The sequence below is a fragment of the Ailuropoda melanoleuca genome, chromosome 15 (genome assembly GCF_002007445.2).
Source record: "Ailuropoda melanoleuca isolate Jingjing chromosome 15, ASM200744v2, whole genome shotgun sequence".
NCBI classification, from domain to species: Eukaryota; Metazoa; Chordata; class Mammalia; order Carnivora; family Ursidae; genus Ailuropoda; species Ailuropoda melanoleuca.
This window is the reverse complement of record NC_048232.1, coordinates 13,098,457-13,120,413: the sequence shown is the minus strand read 5'-3', so window position 1 is coordinate 13,120,413 and position 21,957 is coordinate 13,098,457. Positions and strand designations below refer to the sequence as shown.

At 43.4% G+C, this 21,957-nt stretch overlaps 1 long non-coding RNA gene across 1 annotated transcript; it reads left to right on the top strand.

Annotated features, from left to right (window-relative positions):
• The first annotated feature begins 42 nt into the window (after positions 1 to 42).
• Positions 43 to 21,161, top strand: LOC117796420. Its single transcript, XR_004620920.1, has 3 exons — positions 43 to 1,223; positions 13,177 to 13,766; positions 20,746 to 21,161. It is a non-coding gene; the product is annotated as an uncharacterized LOC117796420 (long non-coding RNA).
• Positions 21,162 to 21,957: the final 796 nt, after the last annotated feature.

Sequence of the window (21,957 nt, the reverse complement as noted above, 5' to 3'; positions counted from 1 at the left end):
GTTCAGTTAGCCAACATGTAGTACATCATTAGTTTTCGATGTAGTGATCAACCATTCATCAGTTGCGTATAACACCCAGTGCTCATCACGTCACGTGCCCTCCTTACACCCATCACCGGTCACCCATCCCCCCACCCCCCTCCCCTCTGTAATCCTCAGTTGTCTCCTGCAGCATGCAGGAAGGCCATAAAGCCCCCAGGTTTGAGTTTATGGTACTAAGATCTTAAAGACTTGAGATTCTGTTTGCATCAGAAAGGAAAAGTTGAGTTCTGCTAGTTACTGTGCAAGAGGACAGCACACATCTTTTCCCATAAAATGGGTTTATTAAATGAAATGTGTATACACTGGGTGAGGTGGGATGGCCCGTCAAGCAAATTAGAGATAGCCTGTACTATTAGACTCCAGAACCTTGCATTAGGCCTAAAGAGGGTATTAAAACCACAAAACTGCCCCTTGATGATTGTAAAAGCAAATTCCTGTTGTCATGAGTTAAAAACGAACAGACAAGCACCTGTCTGTAGAGGTCACTCCTCATGTTTTCAACCACAGATTTCCATAAAATGAAAACATGAGAATCAAAATTTAAGGCAATGTGTAGTCAGTGTGCTTTTTTTTTTTGGTCTTTTTGTCTGTTTGTCTTTTTGTTTAGTTTCATGTTCTGAAATGAGCCTGCCGGCCTCCCAGGCCTATGGGTCTCAGATTCTCTCCTCAGAAGCACAGGTGAAGGGCCTAGCTCCTGCCTCCTGCTGAGGCTTGTGGCTCCTCCTGGGCTGTCCGAGAAATGCCCAGGAATCAGTACCTGTGCGGCTCCACAGCGCCTGTGGGACCAACATGCAATTGCATCAGTGAGTAAACTTCCTATAGTGTATAGAGAGTGTGCCTTCTTCCCTGCCCTCCTTCTTCTGTCTTGTTTTTTGTTTTTGTTTTTGTTTTTTTAAAGTAGGCTCCGCACCCAGTGTGGGGCTTGAACTCACGACCCTGCAATCAGGAATCTCACGCTCCACCGACTAAGCCAGCCCTGCGCTCCATCTCATGCTCCGGCTTCGATTCATAAAGACAAGAGTGTAGTGGCTGAATCTTCGGAATCTTTTTATCACAAAAATGGCTTCTAGCCAGCCAGCGGCTCAGGGAGCCCACGGCAGGGGATGTGACCGCACGAGTGCGTTCCACGGCTGAGGGAAGTGTGTGGGGCCTGCAGGCCGTGGGAGGTCATGCTATTCCAGGTAAGCAGATCTAGACTCAAATCCTTCTTCATTTATGCATCCTCTCAGCAAACATCTGAGTGCCTCCTACAGGCCGGGTTCTGTTCCAGGCATTCATGCTTTGTCCGTAGACAGACAATTCCTTGACTTTCTAGAGCTTGCAAACTAGCAGAGGGAGCGTGTCCGAGACAAAGCGAGTAAGTCCCGGATTTTGTGTTCGTTGATTTCGGGAAGTACAGTGTTTCACTTGAGCCGCTCTGAAGTGGAGATGCCTTCTGCGATCACTAGTATGCTCGAATTTCTGTGGGCTGGGCAGCGGCCTCTAACTCTTTGTCATTGCCTATGGGTCTGCAAGCCTGCGGAGAGCTGTTCCAATTGTTGCTCCTGCGGTGCGTTACCCACGGTGCTGGTGCAAGTAGGACTTCATTCATCATTTAGCATGTCTTCAAAAAAGATTCCATGATGACTTAGCATTAAAATAGAAAGTTATCATGTCCCCAGAAAGGTGAGGAAACCAAGAAGCAAATATTCATTCCCGGAAGAAGGACCACAATTCCATATTTCCTAATAAACAAGCAGCAGGGTTTGACACCATAAGAAGGGAGGGTGGTACCCGCAAGTGAGGAGAAGCTGTGTCGTGCCTTATTAGCGAGCTATATTTGCAGAAGGACTGACTCACATGCCAAGGAATTCAACTGAAGGCAGGAAAAGTCTCTTAAAACCTCTGAATTGCTAACGGAAACTTGAGAGGTTTGACCTCACGTGAAGGCCATGACTCACTGGCGAGTCTTAGTGACATGCGACATCATGGCATGCCTTGAAATTCATGCTGTCTTAGCTGAAATCAGATACCCCCTTGGAAGGGGGTCAGGAAGGGTGAACAGACGGTGCACAGAGGATTGTTAGGGCAGTGAAACTACTCTATAGGACACTACAATGGTGGGTCCATGTTGTTAGACATTTATCCAAATCCACGGAATATGAAAGACCAAGAGAGACCTTGAGGTAAACAAATAATGTGTCGGTGTGGGTCCATCAGTCATGACAAAGATCCCACTCTGGTGGGGAGGTGTTGATAGTGGGGGAGGCTGTGCATGTGGGGGCAGGAGGTAGATGGGAAGTCTCTGTACTTAACCTTCAATTTTGCTGTGAGCCTAAAACTGCTCTAAAAAACAAAGTCTATTAGAAGTAAAAGAAAAAAGCAGTATGAAAAAGGCCCTACCAATATTAATTATAATCTTAAAATTAAAATTCTATATTATTCCAACAAAGCCTAAGGGCCAGGGGCCATTAAGAAGAGGAGGGGTTCTAAGAAGTTGTGAAGTTCTCATCTGGTTTGACTCGGAGACGTTAGAAATACTATTTAATTATTGATGTTGCTAGGAAAATATAGTTTAATTGAGTTAGTTAAAAACTGAAGTAAAACTAGTAGATAGAAATAGAATGTAAGAGTGCAGAAAAAAACAAAGAAAAAAACCTAATGAATCCAGTATATGTTAGGAAAGGAAAAGAAAAGCACTGGGAAAAAAATAAATAGAAAACATAACTGTGGGCGCCTGGGTGTCTCAGTGGGTTAGGTGTCTGTCTTCAGCTCAGGTCATGATCCCCGGGTCCTAGGATCGAGTTCCATGTTGGGCTCCCTGCTCAGCGGGGAGTCTGCTTCTCCCTCTGCCCCTCCCCCCCCAACTCGTGCACGCTCCCTCTCTCTCTCAAATAAATAAATAGAAAATCTTTTTTAAAAAAATGAGAAAACATAAACGGAGCTGGCAAGAATAGCATGACACCTAGCAGGGCAAAGGCGATTCCCCTGATCAGGGGCAGACTGGTTCTTGGTGTTGTGAGGGATGAGGGGGCTGCCGGGGACATACTTTGGGGCCTCCTGGGGTGGGGTGGGTGCTGGCAGGGGGTGCTCTGGGGACCAGCCCCCTTCACCTGAGGAAGCTCCCAGACAGCAAAGGAAGGGAGTTTGCAAAACCTGGTTCATTCCTTCCCAGCCACCCCTCTGCCTGGGGGGTCCCCGGCTGTTGCTAGTGGTGGGAAATTGGGAAGGCGTTAATACCGAAGCAAGGACTTTATCCACCACCTTTCCCTCTTCTGCAAGCTTTGGGGCCTGTGGCTCCTCGAGGATCATGCTGTCTTGCTCACAGGTCCACGTCCACTCCCCTCCCCTCCCCTCCCCCGCCCCGTCGATGTTGGGAGACTGTCAGGCAAATCCTTCCTTACCCAGCCAGCTGTGCACCCTGCAGGAAGCTGAGGGTGTGAACGCGGCCCCTGTGCAGTCACAGCGGTTGTTTCTGTTTGTCCTCCGCTAAATGTCCCTTTGGCACAACCTTGTCTCCAGGCAGCTCTGAGCTCAAGGACTTGGCAGGACTGTGTTGGGAAAGTGCTTCCCCTTCTGAATGAGTCCGTTTTTTCTGTGAACCCCGCCCCAGGCTCTGCACACTGTCCACAGGGCTCTCAACGTTTCTGGCCTGCTAATGGTCCTCTTTGCTGTTTCCCAGCATTCTTTCCTCTGCACATTTTTATGTTCTTTGGTTATTTCAGTGGAAGTTCGAGGAAGGGAATATGAATGGCAACCTGAAGATGTAAGTTGCACTTGTTATAACGAGTAACCTTGTTATAACAAGTGTACTTGTACTCTGTTTTCTTTGAGGGTCAAAACTCTCCCTTGGGTGTACCAAATCAGTTACAATGTTTGTTAAGAAATAAAGCCGGTTCTTTTGAGCACACCAAGTGTGCTTCCCCAGGGCCTTTGCATGACTCTTCCCAGTGCTGGGCTGGCCCTTCCGCCAGATGCTCACATAGCTTTTATCCTCTTCACTTAGTTCTCTACTCAGATGTTCCTGCCTTGGAGGGACAGTTCCTGAGTACCTTTACCTTCTCTCTCCTTCCTTGCTTTATTTCTTAGCACTTGTCACTCCTTGACATCGTACTATGCATTCATCTGTTTGCTTTTTGTCTTTGCTCTCAATAGGTACAAACTCCAAAAGGTCAGGGACTTTGCCAACTTCTCTCCCTAGCACCTAGAACTCTGCCTGGCACACAGACATGCTCTAGCAGTATTTGCGAATATAAGGATCTGTGATTGTGGAGAACGGCGACCGGTCCAGCTGGGTTGGCTGAACCCCAGTCCTCACTTCCCTTTCTGTAATGTCAGATTCACACAACAGCTTGCCTTATAGTTTTAGTCGTTTTTCATTTCTGGATTAAAAAAATATCTTGCATTTCGTTGCATAGTAATACATGGACATTCTGGTTAACAAGCAGCCCTCTGCAATGTCGAGTTACAGAACCTGGAGATGTCGCCATGTCAGAAGTCTAAACCCAGCTGCCGGTCTGCTTGGTGTCTGTGTCGGAGTATAACCTTTTGTTTGTGAGCACATAGCTCGGATCTGCCGGCTGGACAATCACTCAGAGATAATAAGGCGGTATAGCAGTTCCCAATGGCTATGTTTGGTTGGTTCTGTCCTCGGCTGACATGATTTTATTAATACCAGCAATCACTCTTTACCATTCTATTATTTTCCAGTGTGATTAATGGTAAGCCTATGGATGAAAGGAGTTTTACAATAGTAAATGATTACTTAAATCATGCTTTGACTACCTCCAGCTGCCTGTTCAAGTGGAAACCAACTGCTCAAAGAAGAGAGTAATTGCTAGGTGTAGAGTTTAAGTACCAAGAAGCGTTAACGTAGGAAAGAAGGTTCTGGGGAGGACCGAGCATGGCAGGCTGGCCTTCCAGAACAGTGGTCTGGCCGTGGCAGGGATCAGCTATCTCATTAGCCATCTGAGAGAGACATGAGCCAGGAATAATAGTTGTTATGAGGAAGGAAGGAGGGAGCAGAGGAGGCAGAGTGGAGGAATAAAGAAGAAGAAACTGGTTTTGTTGGGAAGTAATAGAGTATCATGATAATAGAATTTTGCTCTCTGACCTCATGGTAAGATCTTTTATCTGTAACACTTATTAAGAAGAGCAAGAATCAGAATTGCCCTGGACATCTTCAGCTCTGGAAGCATTTCAGGACACAGATAGCAGGCATTGAGAGGCTTCTAATTGTGAAGCGAAGCTGGTACCAATGGACAGAAGTAATAAATATACTGATGGAGTCTTGGGTTAATGTTGAGAAGCCAGAGTCTGCGCAGGCTCCCAGAATGACTTTCGGGCTATGTTATCGATCTCTGATTCCAGCTGCCATGTTGGAGCTGAATATGGCTCTAGAATAATTCCACTAGCTCAAGGGGTACGTTTGGTGTAGGCTCTGTTAAAGGCAAATCCCATCTCTCATTGGAACATTCCATAATTCCCTCTTGGTTGAGTGCCGCTGGTTGGCACCAAAACCAGGTGTGATGTTAACTGATGGGCTATAATCAGGGACGATGGAAGGAATCCCACAATACAGGTTTGCCTCCTGTTCAGTCTTAAAGTTGCCATCTAAAGTTCTTCTGGTTTGTGCTCAGCATATTCAGATAGGAATACTCTACCATTAGCACTTACAGCTTTCCAGACTGCGTTCAACATGTTGGCAACAAAGATATCACGTATCTAGTAGTGATATCTGAAGAAAATAACACAATTGCATAACTTTTAGCAAAAGGGGTACATCAGCTACAAGGGGTCTTGATTAGTGGTTAAAATTAAAAAAAAAAAAAGACTGTATATGGTTAAAAATGTGGGCTTGGGAGTCCGAAACCATCCAAGATCTCCTACTTGGTAGCATTATGATTATCCGGCTTCGGGAGACCTCAGTTTCTTTACCTATGAAATGGGGAGCCTCTGTCATGTGGGTTCTCAGGCAAGGTTCTTAGTGCCAGGCCTTGTATATTCTAAATGCGCAATTAATAATTGCAGTGGTGTGATGACTGCTATTGCCATTAATTCCAGAGAATAATGGAAAGAAATTTTAGCCCCAACAACATTAACTGGGGAGAGCTTCTCTAGCCTGTCACACTCCCCAAAATCGAGTTTGAGAATCCCTCCACAGCGTGTAATTGAGATCTAAACAAGGTGGATGGTCGTGTGCCCCTCCAATCCATCTGCCATAATATCTCCAGCTTTTATCTGAACAGTGAAAATCTTGCCATGTTACTTCCTGCCCTCCTCCAGAGTTCTGAAAGAAAGGTCTCTAGACGTCCCCATGGGGGCCTCTGTCTTGGCTGCCCTGTAAATCCATAGTTCTCCCTGGCCTTCAGGAGAGACCCCAGGCTCCCGAGCTGAATTCAGATCAGAGGGAAGCATCTATATGGCGTTTACAGACACCGGGCATCCCCGGAGCGGCCCGCTCCACCTCCCTCCCTGCCTTTGTCCGCTCGGGCACTGCCGTTCATCTTTAAGGCACAACCCAATGGCGACCTCCTCTGAATCCTTGGCTCAGGCTCAGCCGGTCCCTCCCTTTGTGGTGCCGGAGCCCTGGTCTGATTGCATTCATTTCATGGCATAGTGGGTGGGGGCTTTCCTGTCCCCTTCTCCCACTAGACTGTGAGTTTCTGAGAGGTTCAAGCCATGTCTTGCTCATCTTGGAGGCGTCTGTGCAGGCCTCAGTGCCTGATCACAACAGATGCTCAACAAGGTCGTTGAGTGAATCAACAAATGACCATCAGGGTCACGTCAGAGATGCGGGATGCAGCTCTGGGTGCCAACCTTGCTTCCCACCATGCCCCATAGGAAAGCTGATGTCAGCAAGACCTGAGCACGGCCCATGGCTTCTCAGCTCCCAGCGTGCTCAGGACTTCCACTCCCGCCGGGGCTGGAGTATCCTTCCCCCTTTCCCTTGCCCTTCCAACTCCTATCCATCTTGAAGCCCTAGCTAGAAGTGCTGTGTTTTTGAATACTGTTCAGTCCTAGTTGTCATGTGTCTGCTTCCCCTGATATCTATGGACCCCTGAGGATAAATACTATACCTTCCATCGCGGTGGCTTGGAGCCTGGTTGAGTACCTGACAGGGGATTTATTCCATAAATGGGTTTTTGTGTGTGTGTGTGTGTGTGTGTGTGTGTGCAAATGAAAGATTTACACTTAGTGTTCTCATTGTTCATTTGGGGCTTATTTACTCCTGGTATTTTAGTTGCCTTTATATATCTTAGGCTTCTTGAAATTACTTTCAGTACCTATCCCAGGCCTGAAGATTAGACTCTTAACCAATATTATTTGGTTACTCAAGACTTCCCCTAATATTGTGTGTCACCGCTTATATTCTGTCGTTATTAAATTTCTTAAAGTTATCCCAGAAGTGAAAGACAAACACTTACTTTAAACCCAGGCTTTCTCAGAGAAGCAGTACTGTGATAATCCTTGATAAATAGAAAAATATGCAGGTAAGTCGAGTGCTTGCTGCTGGGTGGCAGAAAAATAGCTCAACGCTAGAGGTCCCTCTCTCCATGTCATCCTGTGGCCCTTCCCAGGATCGGCGCCAGCTTCAGTAGCTTCTGGCTTGGAACAAAAAGTGAGGAGCAAAGGAAATCTGAACCGGTGAATTCTTTTTGGCATCGCAAATCAGATCTTATGCATCAGGCCTGCGTCGCCGAGGCTCTGGCAGAACCGCAAGAAAAGTGCTATTTTCTGCCCCCAAATTCTAGCCCCGGTTTAATTTTATTCTATTTATATCTGGCTCTTGAATTAGCCACGGGACTTTATTCAGCTCTTTTTATCTCTTCCCCATCTGGGAGGCAATCTGGGTTTCGTTGCTAGTTTTATACTGAATTCCCACTGTGGAATATCAGTGGGGAATGGTGTTCCCCTGTCCCTCATAGGGCCATGGCAAATGGCGAAGCTAGAACAGTTCCATAACAAGGTGGAGGTCTTTACTCAGGGGAGAACGTGGATGGGGGAGTAGGGTACCCCACAAGCAGCAGACAGCTCTTCCCGAGGGATTCTGGGAAGCAAGTTTTATAGTGTGAGAAGAAGCGATGTGGAAACAGGTCCGGGATTTTCTTTTCAGGCCAGCAGGTCCTGCTTTCTAGGGCAGGGGGAGCTAGCTAGAGCTCTGAGGGAGGATGGTCATTGGCGTATGTTCGCTTTCCTTGACAGCTGTCGCCTGTAAGCCAGGCTGACTTCGGTTTAGATTGGTGATGTGGGCCAGGCCACTGGGGCAGCTTCCATTCTGTGGGCTCCAATACATGAATTAACTTTATCAGCCCCCCCCTTTGAGAGTATTGATCAAAATTTAAGATATCGGGGGGCGCCTGGGTGGCACAGCAGTTAAGCGTCTGCCTTCGGCTCAGGGCGTGATCCCGGAGTTATGGGATCGAGCCCCACATCAGGCTCCTCCGCTATGAGCCTGCTTCTTCCTCTCCCACTCCCCCTGCTTGTGTTCCCTCTCTCGCTGGCTGTCTTTATCTCTGTCAAATAAATAAATAAAATCTTCAAAAAAAAATTTAAGATATCGGTACCACTCTGAGCTATCGTTTTTTGTTGATGTTGGAGTCAGGTTGGACCTCCAACTGGAAATCATACGTCAGGATATCAAGGTTTCGTCCCTTAGTTGGCCATTTTTTTCTCATCTTGTCTTTGGCATTCTGAGTGAAGGGAAATCATTTGTCTCGTCACCAGAGGCTGCACATATGCATTTAAAGCTTTTGAGAGAACACAGTGTACCAGGGATTCTATTAGAATGACTATAAGCAGGGCAATATCCAACATTTAGAGGATGGTCGGAGCCACGATCCCCATGACCCAAACTAACTTAGATCAAATAGATCAAAGAAAGGCCCTGTTGAAGGAGTCGCTTTTGTAAGCCAAGTGGCTTGTCCAGTGATCTCATTTAGCTAGGCTCTCAACTTCCCCAGAAGTGTTCACCTAAGTGCAGCAAGTCCTGTTGGCCACAGCACAGACACCTCTTTGCTCAGCTACAAGACAGTCAAAGGCTATCCTATTATCAAGAGCAACCCTGGCCAGAGAGGGTAGGGATTTTTGTTGGACACCTAATGCTGTAGCAGGAGATTCTGAGACACTTGCAGGAGTGAAGGAGAGTTCCTCATCATAGGCTCATGGATGCTTACTCTGAGCCAGGGTAGCAGGGCTCTGCCAAAGGAAGCGAATTTTGAATCCTGAATGCCCCCTGACAATTCCCATTGGAGGCTGGGGTGTCGGTTGAGAGGGGCAGCCCACCGTGAAGGTTTGGTTGTGGACAGCCAGGTGTTCTGAGGAAGCCCAGCCCGCAGCTCCCAACCATTTCCCATCTATTAAACATTGAGCTGCCCATCAGTGAGGGGGTGCTAGTCCTCCACAGATAAAGCAGAGCCCAGGAGGAGCTCGGTGGCATTGCTAAGAGGGATGTCTCGCGTCGAGGCTGTTGGAACAGTGGAGTGCATGGCGACCAGCCAAGGCTCTGAACTGGAAAGGTGATAGCCCTGGAGGCAAGTCAGATTGAAGAGTCTAGAGACCACAAGAGGACATAATACCAATTTCTCTTTTGGCTGCAGAGCCAGGATGGGAAGTTTCTCAAGTTTGGAGTTTTTTAACCAGAGGCAGGGGCATTGACTTGCAGGCTCAGGGTTAGGGAGTCTGATGCTATAGAGAGGGGCGTAGTGTTGGCAAGGCAATCAGGCAGTGGAATCAGTTAAGTTTGATGCTGGGAGAGCTGCAGGATCCCCAGCCTCATGGACTGACCGGGGTGTTTCTTGGCAAACCCATCAATCAGATAGGTTTCTCCCTTTCCATGAACTCCAGAAGTATAGATGATAGCATTATTTTTCCAAGTGGCCAAAAAAGAAAGCATGGCAAAGCAGATACCAAGGGGAGAAGGGGTTTTGTGACTAGAGGGGAAGGGACCAGGATTCTTGTTCTAATGTCTTGGGTGGAAGTGGTCTACTTTGTGATTTCAGAGGATCCTTGTCCCAGTAAGCTTGACTTGGAGGTCTCCAGTGTTTGAACAGGATGAAGGGTCATGTAGATAGAGCTTTCTTCAGCTGTGAAATATGCACCGAAGTTTCAAAATCTTGCAATTTGGCAGTGGTGTCTGTGCTCAGGAGTTCTTGGGAAAGTTCTTTCTTTGAATCTCACTTTTGCAAAAGCATCACAGCAAAACAATAACTGACTGTAAATGACAAAAGACTTAAAAATGCCCATGATTAAAAATCTGCAGAGTTCATTTGATAAGGAAATGTAGTTATTTCTGTGGTATTCAATAATTTAGGGTAATAATTAGACAATGAGAGTGTTGACAAATTTCTAGACTTTAACGAATTTTTGGAATACCTATATTAGTAACATATATACAAACACATGTAACCCAAGGTTTATCATCACTTCTTATTTGACAATGCTACACACGTAATTCAGCATACCAAATAAACCTAATTAGTTTAACATCTCTCCTTTACAAGGTGAGAGACAAAGCCTTTGAGATTTTCCAGGGATTCTCTGGGAAATCTCAAAGTTACTTTGAGGTCAAAAGACTCCTTTCAGAATTTGGTTTAGGGAACTTGTCAAAATGGCAAAAGGTTTGAACATTTGACTAAAGAGAATCATAGATCATTAGGAAATAACACTTAATTATCTATTTCACCAAAGTGACAATGGAAGATGTTAAAGGCAAATACAGAAGGTTACATAGTGATGAACAAAACGTAGCTCCTTTAATGTGGAGAAGCCTGGGTTTTCTTAAGTAATCCTTCCCAATGAACACAACAGGAAGCACAGTAAATTATTTTGGTAAGACACAAAATCTTTGCTGTCCAAGTAGATTACACAAAAGCTAAATTTTTTGTCCCAAAAAAAAAAAAAAAAAAAAAAAAAAAAAAAAAAAAAAAAAAAAGCTTTCACAATTTCTTATGAAGAACAGACCAATAGTCCAAGAAAACTTTGTGCTTTTAACAGAGAGAAAACCAAACTCTAATTTTGTTCCAGTGTACTTCTCATATTAAAACTCATTTTTTAAAAACTTAAATAAATCCATTCCTATCTTGGCCAGTTTAACCATACCTAAAATTCCTTTCCCAAGATTCCTTTCTCATATATACTTCACAATATTTTTTATATCCATTCAAATTTGTCTTATTCCCCCCCCCTTTCTCATTCTGGATCAATAATTTTATTTCAGCACAAAATTGCTCTTTTCCCTTAACAAAAAATGCATACCAATACCTCATTCTTTTTCTTACCAAAAATACATCTTACTTTCCTTTCATAAAGTTATTGACTGTATTATTTCTAGTAGTTTTAATTACATACATTGATTAGAATTCTTAATCCTTAGAATCATTAATTTCTATTGAAAATCAAGAAGTAAGCACTTGAGGACTGTCAAAGTACGATTCTGTGAATTGGCCGATTTTTATAGATATACCTCTAGAAATTTTATATATGTATATACTGTGGATTGGCCAATTTATATATGTATATTATAATTTATATATGTATGTTTTATACATATATAATATATATATGTGTATTATAATATAATATATAAAAATTGGCCAATCCACAGAATATATATATGTATATAAAATTTCTAGAAGTATATTCTTCCTTGTAGCAAATTTTTCAATGTGGCATAAAACATGTTTATGAATAGAATCAAATATCTTTAGGAAGCCAAAAGCGGACAAACCTATGTTCAGTAATTAATGTTTCAGTATTTTATCTTATTTGAAAATGATCTAGATATTCAGTGAGTATTCATCATTTGACTTATTTCAGTATAACTTTAAGGTTTCAAGTTACCGTATTTTTTAAGTAGACGTGCCAGGAGTGTAATTATTGTTGAAAAGTTTATAAATGTGTATCTTACTTATATCTGTTTAATTTAGTTGTTCTTAATAATTATGTTTAGATTACTCAAGAGACATTAAACAGCTAAACATTTTAAGTCATCTTTCTTGCCAACAAATTTTGTAACAGAGATAATAGGAGCTTGTTTGTTAGTAAACCCAAGTAGAATGAAAGTTTTGTGCAAGATTGTATTTATTCTTGATAGCTCTAAAGAGCTATCAAGAGTTTTTGCTTTTGTTTCTTTTAAAATAGGCTCCACACCCATCGTGGAGCCCAATGCAGGGCTTGAACTCATGACCCTGAGATCAAGACCTGAGCTGAGATCAAGAGTCAGAGGCTTAACTGACTGAGCCACCCGGGTGCCCCAAGACATCCCTGTTTTAATTAAACTAACAAGCAAACTAGCTATTATTTACTGAAGATTACCCTAGATCATGAGAACTTAAATAACATTTGTGTTAGTTTCTAAATTTCTGAGAGTATACTTGACTTATATAAATGCTTAATTTTCTTTAAGCTAATCAAATAGAATTCTTTACAAATTAATTTTGACAGTACCAAGGTAGAAGAAAAATCACATATTTATAACACACACACACACACACACACACACACGGACATACATAGCATACAGACAGAAAAAAAACAGATCTGATAGTCTTTCTTTTAAAATTTTAGCCATTAGATGGGTACAATAATGCAAAGTCACTAATTTATAAAAGAACAGTTGGATCCAAATTGTGTTTCTCGAAGATAAAATAAATTAAGCTCACCTGCTCCGATGGCTTCATCTTTGTGAAGATTTTTCATTTTCCTAGTTTCCAAATTGCCTTTTCCTTTTTTCTCTCTTTTCTCCTTCCCATAAGAATTACCTCCTTGAAGTTTGCATTTCAAAGAGATGGCCCTCAGTTCCTAGGGAAGACTAGGTAGAACATTTACATCTCAAAGGCACAGGGAAAGAATGCAAGTCCCTCCAAGAAGGGTTTTGTGTCCTAAATTCAGAATTTTACAATACCTCCAAGCCTTTATTGATGAATTGGGGAGGTTTTAGGTTTGGTAAAAAGGATAGGTGGGATTTGAATTGCTTTTTGAGCAGAATTTCTGTTCTTGTAAAGGCTCAATATATGAGATAAGGACAGTTGGTTTTAATTTCTCAGAATTGGGTTATAACCTGAGTGACCTCACGGCTGACCTGCCCATCCAACTACATTATCTTCCGTTTGCTGCTGCTGCTGCTGCTTCATCTTCTTTTCTTTTTCTTTCCAGGTTGTTTCTTTATATCTTTATATCAGGAAGAAGATCTTCAAGTAAGATGGAAATCAAAACATTCGTATGTTCCAGATTTAGAGCTCTTTGTCTTTGGAATGTTTTTCTTTCCTTCCGGGTACATAGTTTCATTTAGCTTAGGGGAGGAAGACATTTAAAAAAAAGTTCCTATCAGGCTCTGAATATCAGCATTCAATTTGGCTAATTTCTGGCCACAGAGCTGCTTAAAAAATCCCTTCAAATATCTTGTCAGGTTTCACCCAAGACAGTCAATTTTCCCGGCAGTATTGAGCCCCCGGATACAAGAGGCATCCCCATGGAGGGTGTGAAAGATATTACCCTCTCAAGATCCAGAGCCCCTGCAAAGATCACCTGAAGGAGGAAAGAGTTGGACAGTTTCCCTGAGAACTGGCAAAAGTTGAAAGGACCCCAGCCACAATGGAGTGCGACCCACATTTCTGCGTGGCCGTATCTAGCTGCACATGGGCTGTGATCCACATTTCTGTCTGGCCGTATTTGGAAAGGAAGGGATGTGAAATTTTACCTTCCTCTCGATTGGGCACAGCAGACGTTTGGGAGAGCTGAGCCTGGTAAGGATTCTCATCCTTTGCCTGCTTCTGCCAATTTTCCTAGGATCTTACCTACAGGGTCTGAAGCAAGTGGGGTTTAAAGTGGAGAGGNGGGATGTGAAATTTTACCTTCCTCTCGATTGGGCACAGCAGACGTTTGGGAGAGCTGAGCCTGGTAAGGATTCTCATCCTTTGCCTGATTCTGCCAATTTTCCTAGGATCTTACCTACAGGGTCTGAAGCAAGTGGGGTTTAAAGTGGTGAGTGTAGCTCTGATATCTACCAGAATTTGGCAAGATTTTCCATTAATTTTAATTTGGTTTCCCCTTGGCTGTTTAAGGGAATCCCTGGTAGCAGTTACAGGAGAACCCTTGGAGTCCTGTCAGTATGGGAGGGGCCCACGGGGGAGCCCTCCACTGAGGGTAGATATGGGGTTTCTGTAAGATCATGAACTTTGCAGACTTCTGTTTACAGTCATGCAGTCTCTTCAGAGTAGAAAGACAGTTCAGATCGAGGACTAGTAGTCCTTAAGTACTCAGGTGAAGGAGGATAAAGGGGAGTAGTGGGGGTCACGTCAGCCTTATGGTCTTTTGTTTTAGGTACCTCTTGTGTCTTTAATTTTTCGTTAGCTTTTTGCAATGAGTGTTTCAGTGAAGCTATTTTGGAATTTTGAAGCCTTTTGGAGGCTTCTGCATGCCAATTAAAATAGGTACCCCATTCTGTTTGTTGATTTGGGAACAATTACTTTTTTCTTTTTTTACAATACTTAAGGGGCTGTTCCCTCCCTCCCCTCCCCCCCATACAAAACTAATAACACCAAAATTTTTACATTCTTCGTCAAATTAAAAAGGCCTTCAAGGTCGTGTTTCAGACCATCAAAAACAATGTGAAGACCTAATTTAGCATTTTGCAGCTGAAAAGGATTTTAGTATCTGTCCAAGATCTCCTTTTATAGAGAGGGAAGTTGAGTCCCAGGACAGTTCAATGGATTCCCTAAGTCCATACAATCAACTGGTTTAAAAGGCTTAAAAGGTTAGAAATAAGTTTAGAGTTAAGAACTGGGTCTCCTGATACCTGGGAAATTGCTCTACATTGAGCAAAAATGACTTGAGGGGCGCCTGGGTGGCACAGGAGTTAAGCGTCTGCCTTCGGCTCAGGGCGTGATTCCGGCGTTCTGGGATCGAGCCCCACATCGGGCTTCTCCGCTGGGAGCCTGCTTCTTCCTCTCCCACTCCCCCTGCTTGTGTTCCCTCTCTCGCTGGCTGTCTCTATCTCTGTCAAATAAATAAATAAAATCTTTAATAAAAAAAAAGACTTGAGAGCTAATGGTGTGGATTGGCTTATAGATTCATTGTGGAACCAAGACTCTTTCTGCTTTGTTATGTTTCTACTACTTTCAGCAAAAGAAGGATTTTTTTTTTAAATCACTGGCCACTTTCTGATTCATTCTCTCTCTCTCAGTCCACTATAAAGAAATTTTTAATCTTAAATTTAAAGCACCCCTTAGCTAACTAGAATCATTTAAGAGAATAAGTTAGGGTAATTTAAGTGGTATTATTGGAAAAAAAAAAAAGGTAGAAAAACCTTTCAGTGAAGAAAGTGAATATGTAAACTGCTGAGGATCTGGACAATGTCGGTGTCAAAACTGAAGACGAATACACAAATTCACTTGGCAAATGTAAAGAGAAGAAAGGCCAGAAAAAGCAGAATAGAAGTCGCACTGAACACTTTATCTTTCATCTTTGTTTGAAAAATGGCAGGAGGAAAATTTTAAGAAACTATCATGAAATGAGTCAATCTATAAAGTAGAAAACAAACAAAAAATGAGCAGTATTTTGATTGCAACCCACTCAGACCAGCAGTTGCCACAAGACAGCTGGTGTCTGAGTATAGCCACCGCCCCTTTTTTAAATTGGGGTATAATTGACATATAATATTGTATTAATTTTGGGTATACAACATAGTGATTCAATATTTGTATGTGGTGCAAAATGCTCACCACGGTAAGTCTAGTTAACATCTGTCACCACACATAGTTACAACATTATTTTTGGTAATGAGAACTTTTAAGATCAGGAGCTTTCAAATATGCAGTGAAGTGTTATTAACTATAGTTGCCATGCTGTACATTAGATCCCATCACTCACTTGTTTTGTAATTGGGAAGTTTGTACCTTTTGACTCCCTTCACCCATTTCACCCCTGATCCTGGTCTGGCAACCACCAATCCATTCACTGTATTTATGAGCTTGTTTTTTCTTTTTTCTTTTTTTTTTAAAGATTCTACATATAAGTGAGCTCATATGGGATTTGTCTTTGTCTGACTTAATTCACTTAGCATAATGCCTTCAAGGTCCGTTCATGTTGTCGCAAATGGCAAAATTTCATTCTCTTTTTATGGCTAAATAATATTCAATTATATTGAATAATATATTATTTATATATTACATAATATTCAAAATATTTTGTATATATGCTACATTTTCTTTACCCATTTATCCATTGATGGACACTTAAGTTATTTCCATGTCTTGTCTATCGTAAATAATGCTGCAGTGAACATGGGGTGCATATTTCTTTTTGACTTAGTGTTTTTGTTTTCTTTGGATAAATACCCAGACGTGAAATTGCTGGATCATATGGTAATTCTATTTTTAATTTGTTGAGGAACCTCCATACTGTTTTCCATGTGGCTGCACCAATTTATGTTCCCACCAACTGTGCGCAAGGGTTTCCTTTTCTCCACATCCTTGCCAACACTCATTTCTTGTCTTTTTGATACTATACATTCTAATAGATGTGAGGGAATATCTCATTGTGGTTCTGATTTGCATGTCCTTGATGCTGAGTGATGTTGAGCATCTATTCAAGTGCCTGCTGGCCATCTGTGTGCCTTTTATGGAATAATGTCTATTCAGATTCTCTGCCTATTTTTTAATGGGATTATTTGGTTTGTTTAATATTGAGTTGCATAAATTCTTTATATATTGAATATTAACCCTTAATCAGATATATGATTTGCAAATATTTTCTCCCATTCAGTAGGTTTCAAAGCAATTCTTAAATGAATGACCTTTGTCTAATTGGAAAATTCCCAGTAAAAGCCATTGTAACTCCAGGTTTTCTTAGTAAGATTTTGCTATTCTTGTAGACATATATATCTTCCAGGCCCACAGTTCTTAGATATAAAATAAGCAGTTGTGTTCAAAGGTGGCGTGTTTAATTCTTTGAAACTTGGGAATCCCATTTCTTTAGCCAAGCCTTGGGTCTCTTGGAGCCAAATTAATATGTAATGAGATGTGCCCCTGAGTTAGGGATTTTGTGGTGTTTTATAGTATACCTTGTTGCACAGAGATTTTCTTAAGATTGGTGGGTGACCTACATCAATCTAACCCATTTCATGAGCAATTTATCCTAGCATGGGAGCCTTCAAGTTGGGTGGTGAGCACTCTAACAGCTTTTAAGTGGTTGACCCATGCCCACCAACTTCGCAGCTTTGGCTCTCAGACTCCTATGAGCAACAGATCTCTTATGTCTTTCATGAGATTTCTTTATAGTGGTAGATGTCCTAATGGTTATTAATAGTCCTGACCTAGGCTACTTAGATTTTGACTGTCGAAAAAATTCAAATTTCTCCTCTAAATTTATTTAGAGTTTATGCTGTGGACTTACCTCAAGGCTCTGTGAGTTTTCTGATGGCTGCCATCTTGTTTTCTTAGACTGAGGGGTACCCATTATTTTCCTTGTTGATATAATCCTCCCCAATTCAAGTAGATTTACTGTTTCTGGCTACCTGTGCACAGTTCCTGAGTTTTGTCAGGACTCCCTGAAGGCATTTACCTTGTAGATGAGGTTCGACACAAATCCAAATGTTGTGGTTCGCTAAGTCTCACCTGGAAAATCTGGAGTCGGAAGGATTAAGACAAGCTCAAGGGGCTCAGAATACAAAATAAACAGAGTTCGCTCTGAGAGAAGCTTTGGGAGATCCTGGAGAGCAGCCCAAAAGGCAGAGAATCACAAGGGTTTTGTAGGTACCTTCACCTGGATCTAGGAGCGGTCCCCTGGATCTTTGGCAGCTGTTTCTGGGTCCCATCTTGCCACCAAAACTGTCCAATGACAAAACTAAAACAATTAGTAATGAGTTTGGTGTCCTTTATTCAAGAGAAAACAATCCATGGATGGGGGATTACATTGTCTCATGAACAGCGGAACATGCTTATTGAGGGCTTCTGGGAAAGAACAAGTTCTATCAAGTGTTAGAGGAGGCAGCATGGAAACAGGGCATGACTGGCTAGCCAGTCCTATTTTCTACAGTAAGGTGAGCTAGCTAGAGCCGAGGCAATGGTTTGTGATTGGGGTACAGGTGTTTCCCGTAAGTGCAAGTTGACTTAGGTTTAGGTTTGTGACACGGGCATGGCCACTGGTGGGGAGGGGGAGGACTTCCATTTGCGGGTCCTGACATTCAAGTTAGCTTTCTCACACATGGAGGATATGGGAATGAACTCAAGTACCGGGGTCCCGTAGCTCAGGCTGTGCCTTTTCCAGGACTGGCTTCGCACCTTCAAGGGTCAGGGCTCCTCTCAGCCACGGAGCACCTTCTCTATTCAAGTGGTGCCAGAAGAGCTGTAGGGGAGACTCTAGGTGGGCACGTTATTCTTTCCACCGAGGATCGATAACTCATAACGAGAAATCAATAGAGGAGCACATGCTCTGAAATGAGAGACAAGTTCTAACTTATGTTACTAAGTTTAACTTATGTTACTAAATAATAGACGGCTTTCAAGGAAATAAGAAAATGAAGCTTTAGCTCTTTTGCCACAGTGCTGATGGAGTCGTGAAGAAGAGGAGGTGAAAGGTGGAGGGTTCCCTGTAACCTCCTTGGTGCCGAAGCAAATATAGCTTTTCAGGACCAATTTTGTTTGATCTCCCAACTACAACACTGCAGGTCCGGCAGGAGGCCGCCCCTTCTCTGTCTGTATCACAAGAAGCCTCCATCCTTTCCCCTGTAAGCACCTGCCCCTTGGCACTTTGTGTCCCCAACGATGCACGCAGGCAGCATGGGCCACTCTACAGGGCACAGAACTGGGGAGGAGGTCAGTAGCAGCCCTGCATGGAGGCTCTGGGCAATCTAATCATGGAATTCTAGGGTCAAGAAGTGGGGGGTAAGCTCTGGTTATTGGGGGAGGGGGGAGGATATCCTCTCAGCCTTATGGACTCCTGCCTCTAGCTGGAGAATGACCAGCTCAAGTCACAGGGCTGGGACCCTGGTTGTCCAGACATAAGGGTGATCTCAAGGTCTCCCTTGTTGGTTCCTTTGTTTTCTCGTTCTATGTTCAGTGCTCGCTGAGCTAACGCCTTTCCGACTCAGGACCAGGGAATATCTCATGACTAACCTAACCACATCCAGTGGCTAAGTTCTTAAAGACTTTTACCAAATCCAGAGGCTTTGGACTTGGCACAAAATGTATATAGCAAAGGAAATTTAAACCAGCAAATGCTTGGTCAAGGCAAGCTTTCTTCTGATAGAGAGTTGGGATGGGTTTGAAAGTGGTGGAAAATGTTACATCTAATCAATGCAGTTCTACATCTGGGCATAACTCATTTTACTGCACTTTGCAGATGGAGGTAGGGGCAGGGGCAGGTCACTGGAAGACAGGCCACCTTGGCAGGAACGTTATTTTGAGTTACAAAGCAATCAAAACTGAACAGATTCAGGAAAAGCTCTTTGCTTCCCCCACAACTGTCTAAAAACAATTTAGATAGAGGACCTCCTCCAAGAGGAGGGCTATCACCCCAGACCACTACATCATGATATGAACCAGGTATGGTGAACAGGGAGGAACCAGCTCGAAATCCTGTCTTTGCCCCATGGTTTCTGAGTGGCCCAACAAGCATTTCATTACCAAACATTTACTCTTTTTCATCTCCCTGTGAATTGTACTTCCTTCCTCTGAAGTCCCGGACCCTACCCTCTTCTCCTTCCTTCAGGTTGACACATACACTGCCTTTTGCCTGAGTCTAGAATTTCATGTCTGTGTGGATTCCCTTGTATGTATGCTATTAAATTTGATTTTCTCCTGCTAATCTGTCTCATGTCGATTTGATTCTTAGTCCATCTAGAAGGACCTTGAAGGGGACAGGAATTCTTGTTCCATGACACAAGCACTGTGTTTTTGTTTTTGTTTTTACAAGTTGAAGGTTCGTGGCAACCCTGCATTGAACAAGTTCATTGGTGCCATTTTTCCAAGAGCATTTGCTCAGTTTGTGTCTGTAGGTCATGTTTTAGTAATTCTCAGAGTATTTCAACTTTTCACTATTACATTTGTTACGATGACCTGTGGTTAGTGATTATTGATCACTCGTTGGAAGCTTCGATGGTGGTTAATGTTTTTAATAAGATATATACATTGTTCTTTTAGACACAATGCTATTGCACAATTAGTAAACCACAGTATAGTGTAAACATAACTTTTACATGCACTAGGAAACCAAAAATTTCATTTAACTTCCTTTATCGCGATACGTGCTTTTTTTGGGGGGGTCTGGAACCGAACCCGCGGCATCTCCAATATGTACCTGTACATCACCCATGCCCCTGACTTGCACCAAAGTGACTCTGACTACTTTCAGAACGGGCTACACCCAGAGAATGCTGAGGGTTTTAGAACCATAAGGCCAAACCCCCTTTGCCGGGAGTTTACAAAGGGTGGGGATGGGGGTGATGCCACAGACACAGCCTCCCATTGGGAACGACGCTACTACGGACATTCCTGACACCTCACTTTCAAAGGGCACACGTCAGGTTATAGACATGTTAGTTTGCCACCCTGGAATTCTGCTCGGGGTTTTGGCAGAGCCTCTTAGCTGCTGTGACCTTCCCACAACCTGGGAGGAAGTTAATATGTTTCGCATGTTATTGGCAACTTCAGGGCCCTCCTGCAGTAGTGAAAGAACTCAGGAAATTCTTTTGCTGACTCCTGACTGTTTTCATTTTCCCCACAGAAACACAGCTCAGGAACCTCTGCGATTTCCAAATCAATGAGCAGGAACACCTGTGAATCGCTAATGGCTTGAAGCTTGGCGGAAACAAAGCTCAAAACCTGACAGTGGCCTTCTGATTAACTGAGGGAGAGGCAATGTGCAACCTTGGATCCAGGGTGAGCTGCATTTCCCCAGCATCTTGTACCTTGTTTGGTTATGAACACGTCCAACCTCCTATGAGGTGCACAGATTCTGAAATGGAATCCAGTTAACCTTTTGCAGAGTTTCAGCTGGGAGGCCGTACAGCACATTTGTTTCCCCTAATTCTGGCGTTGTCGTGATGCTAATCGATGATAGTGCATTGAGGGACCTAATGGTCATTGCACTTTTATAGCCTGGCAATTAACTTCTCCATTTTACTGCATCCTGGAAGGCTGGAATCCCAAGGCAGGATTCTCCCTCACANAGAGACAAGTTCTAACTTATGTTACTAAGTTTAACTTATGTTACTAAATAATAGACGGCTTTCAAGGAAATAAGAAAATGAAGCTTTAGCTCTTTTGCCACAGTGCTGATGGAGTCGTGAAGAAGAGGAGGTGAAAGGTGGAGGGTTCCCTGTAACCTCCTTGGTGCCGAAGCAAATATAGCTTTTCAGGACCAATTTTGTTTGATCTCCCAACTACAACACTGCAGGCCCGGCAGGAGCCCGCCCCTTCTCCGTCTGTATCACAAGAAGCCTCCATCCTTTCCCCTGTAAGCACCTGCCCCTTGGCACTTTGTGTCCCCAACGATGCACGCAGGCAGCATGGGCCACTCTACAGGGCACAGAACTGGGAAGGAGGTCAGTAGCAGCCCTGCATGGAGGCTCTGGGCAATCTAATCATGGAATTCTAGGGTCAAGAAGTGGGGGGTAAGCTCTGGTTATTGGGGGAGGGGGGAGGATATCCTCTCAGCCTTATGGACTCCTGCCTCTAGCTGGAGAATGACCAGCTCAAGTCACAGGGCTGGGACCCTGGTTGTCCAGACATAAGGGTGATCTCAAGGTCTCCCTTGTTGGTTCCTTTGTTTTCTCGTTCTATGTTCAGTGCTCGCTGAGCTAACGCCTTTCCGACTCAGGACCAGGGAATATCTCATGACTAACCTAACCACATCCAGTGGCTAAGTTCTTAAAGACTTTTACCAAATCCAGAGGCTTTGGACTTGGCACAAAATGTATATAGCAAAGGAAATTTA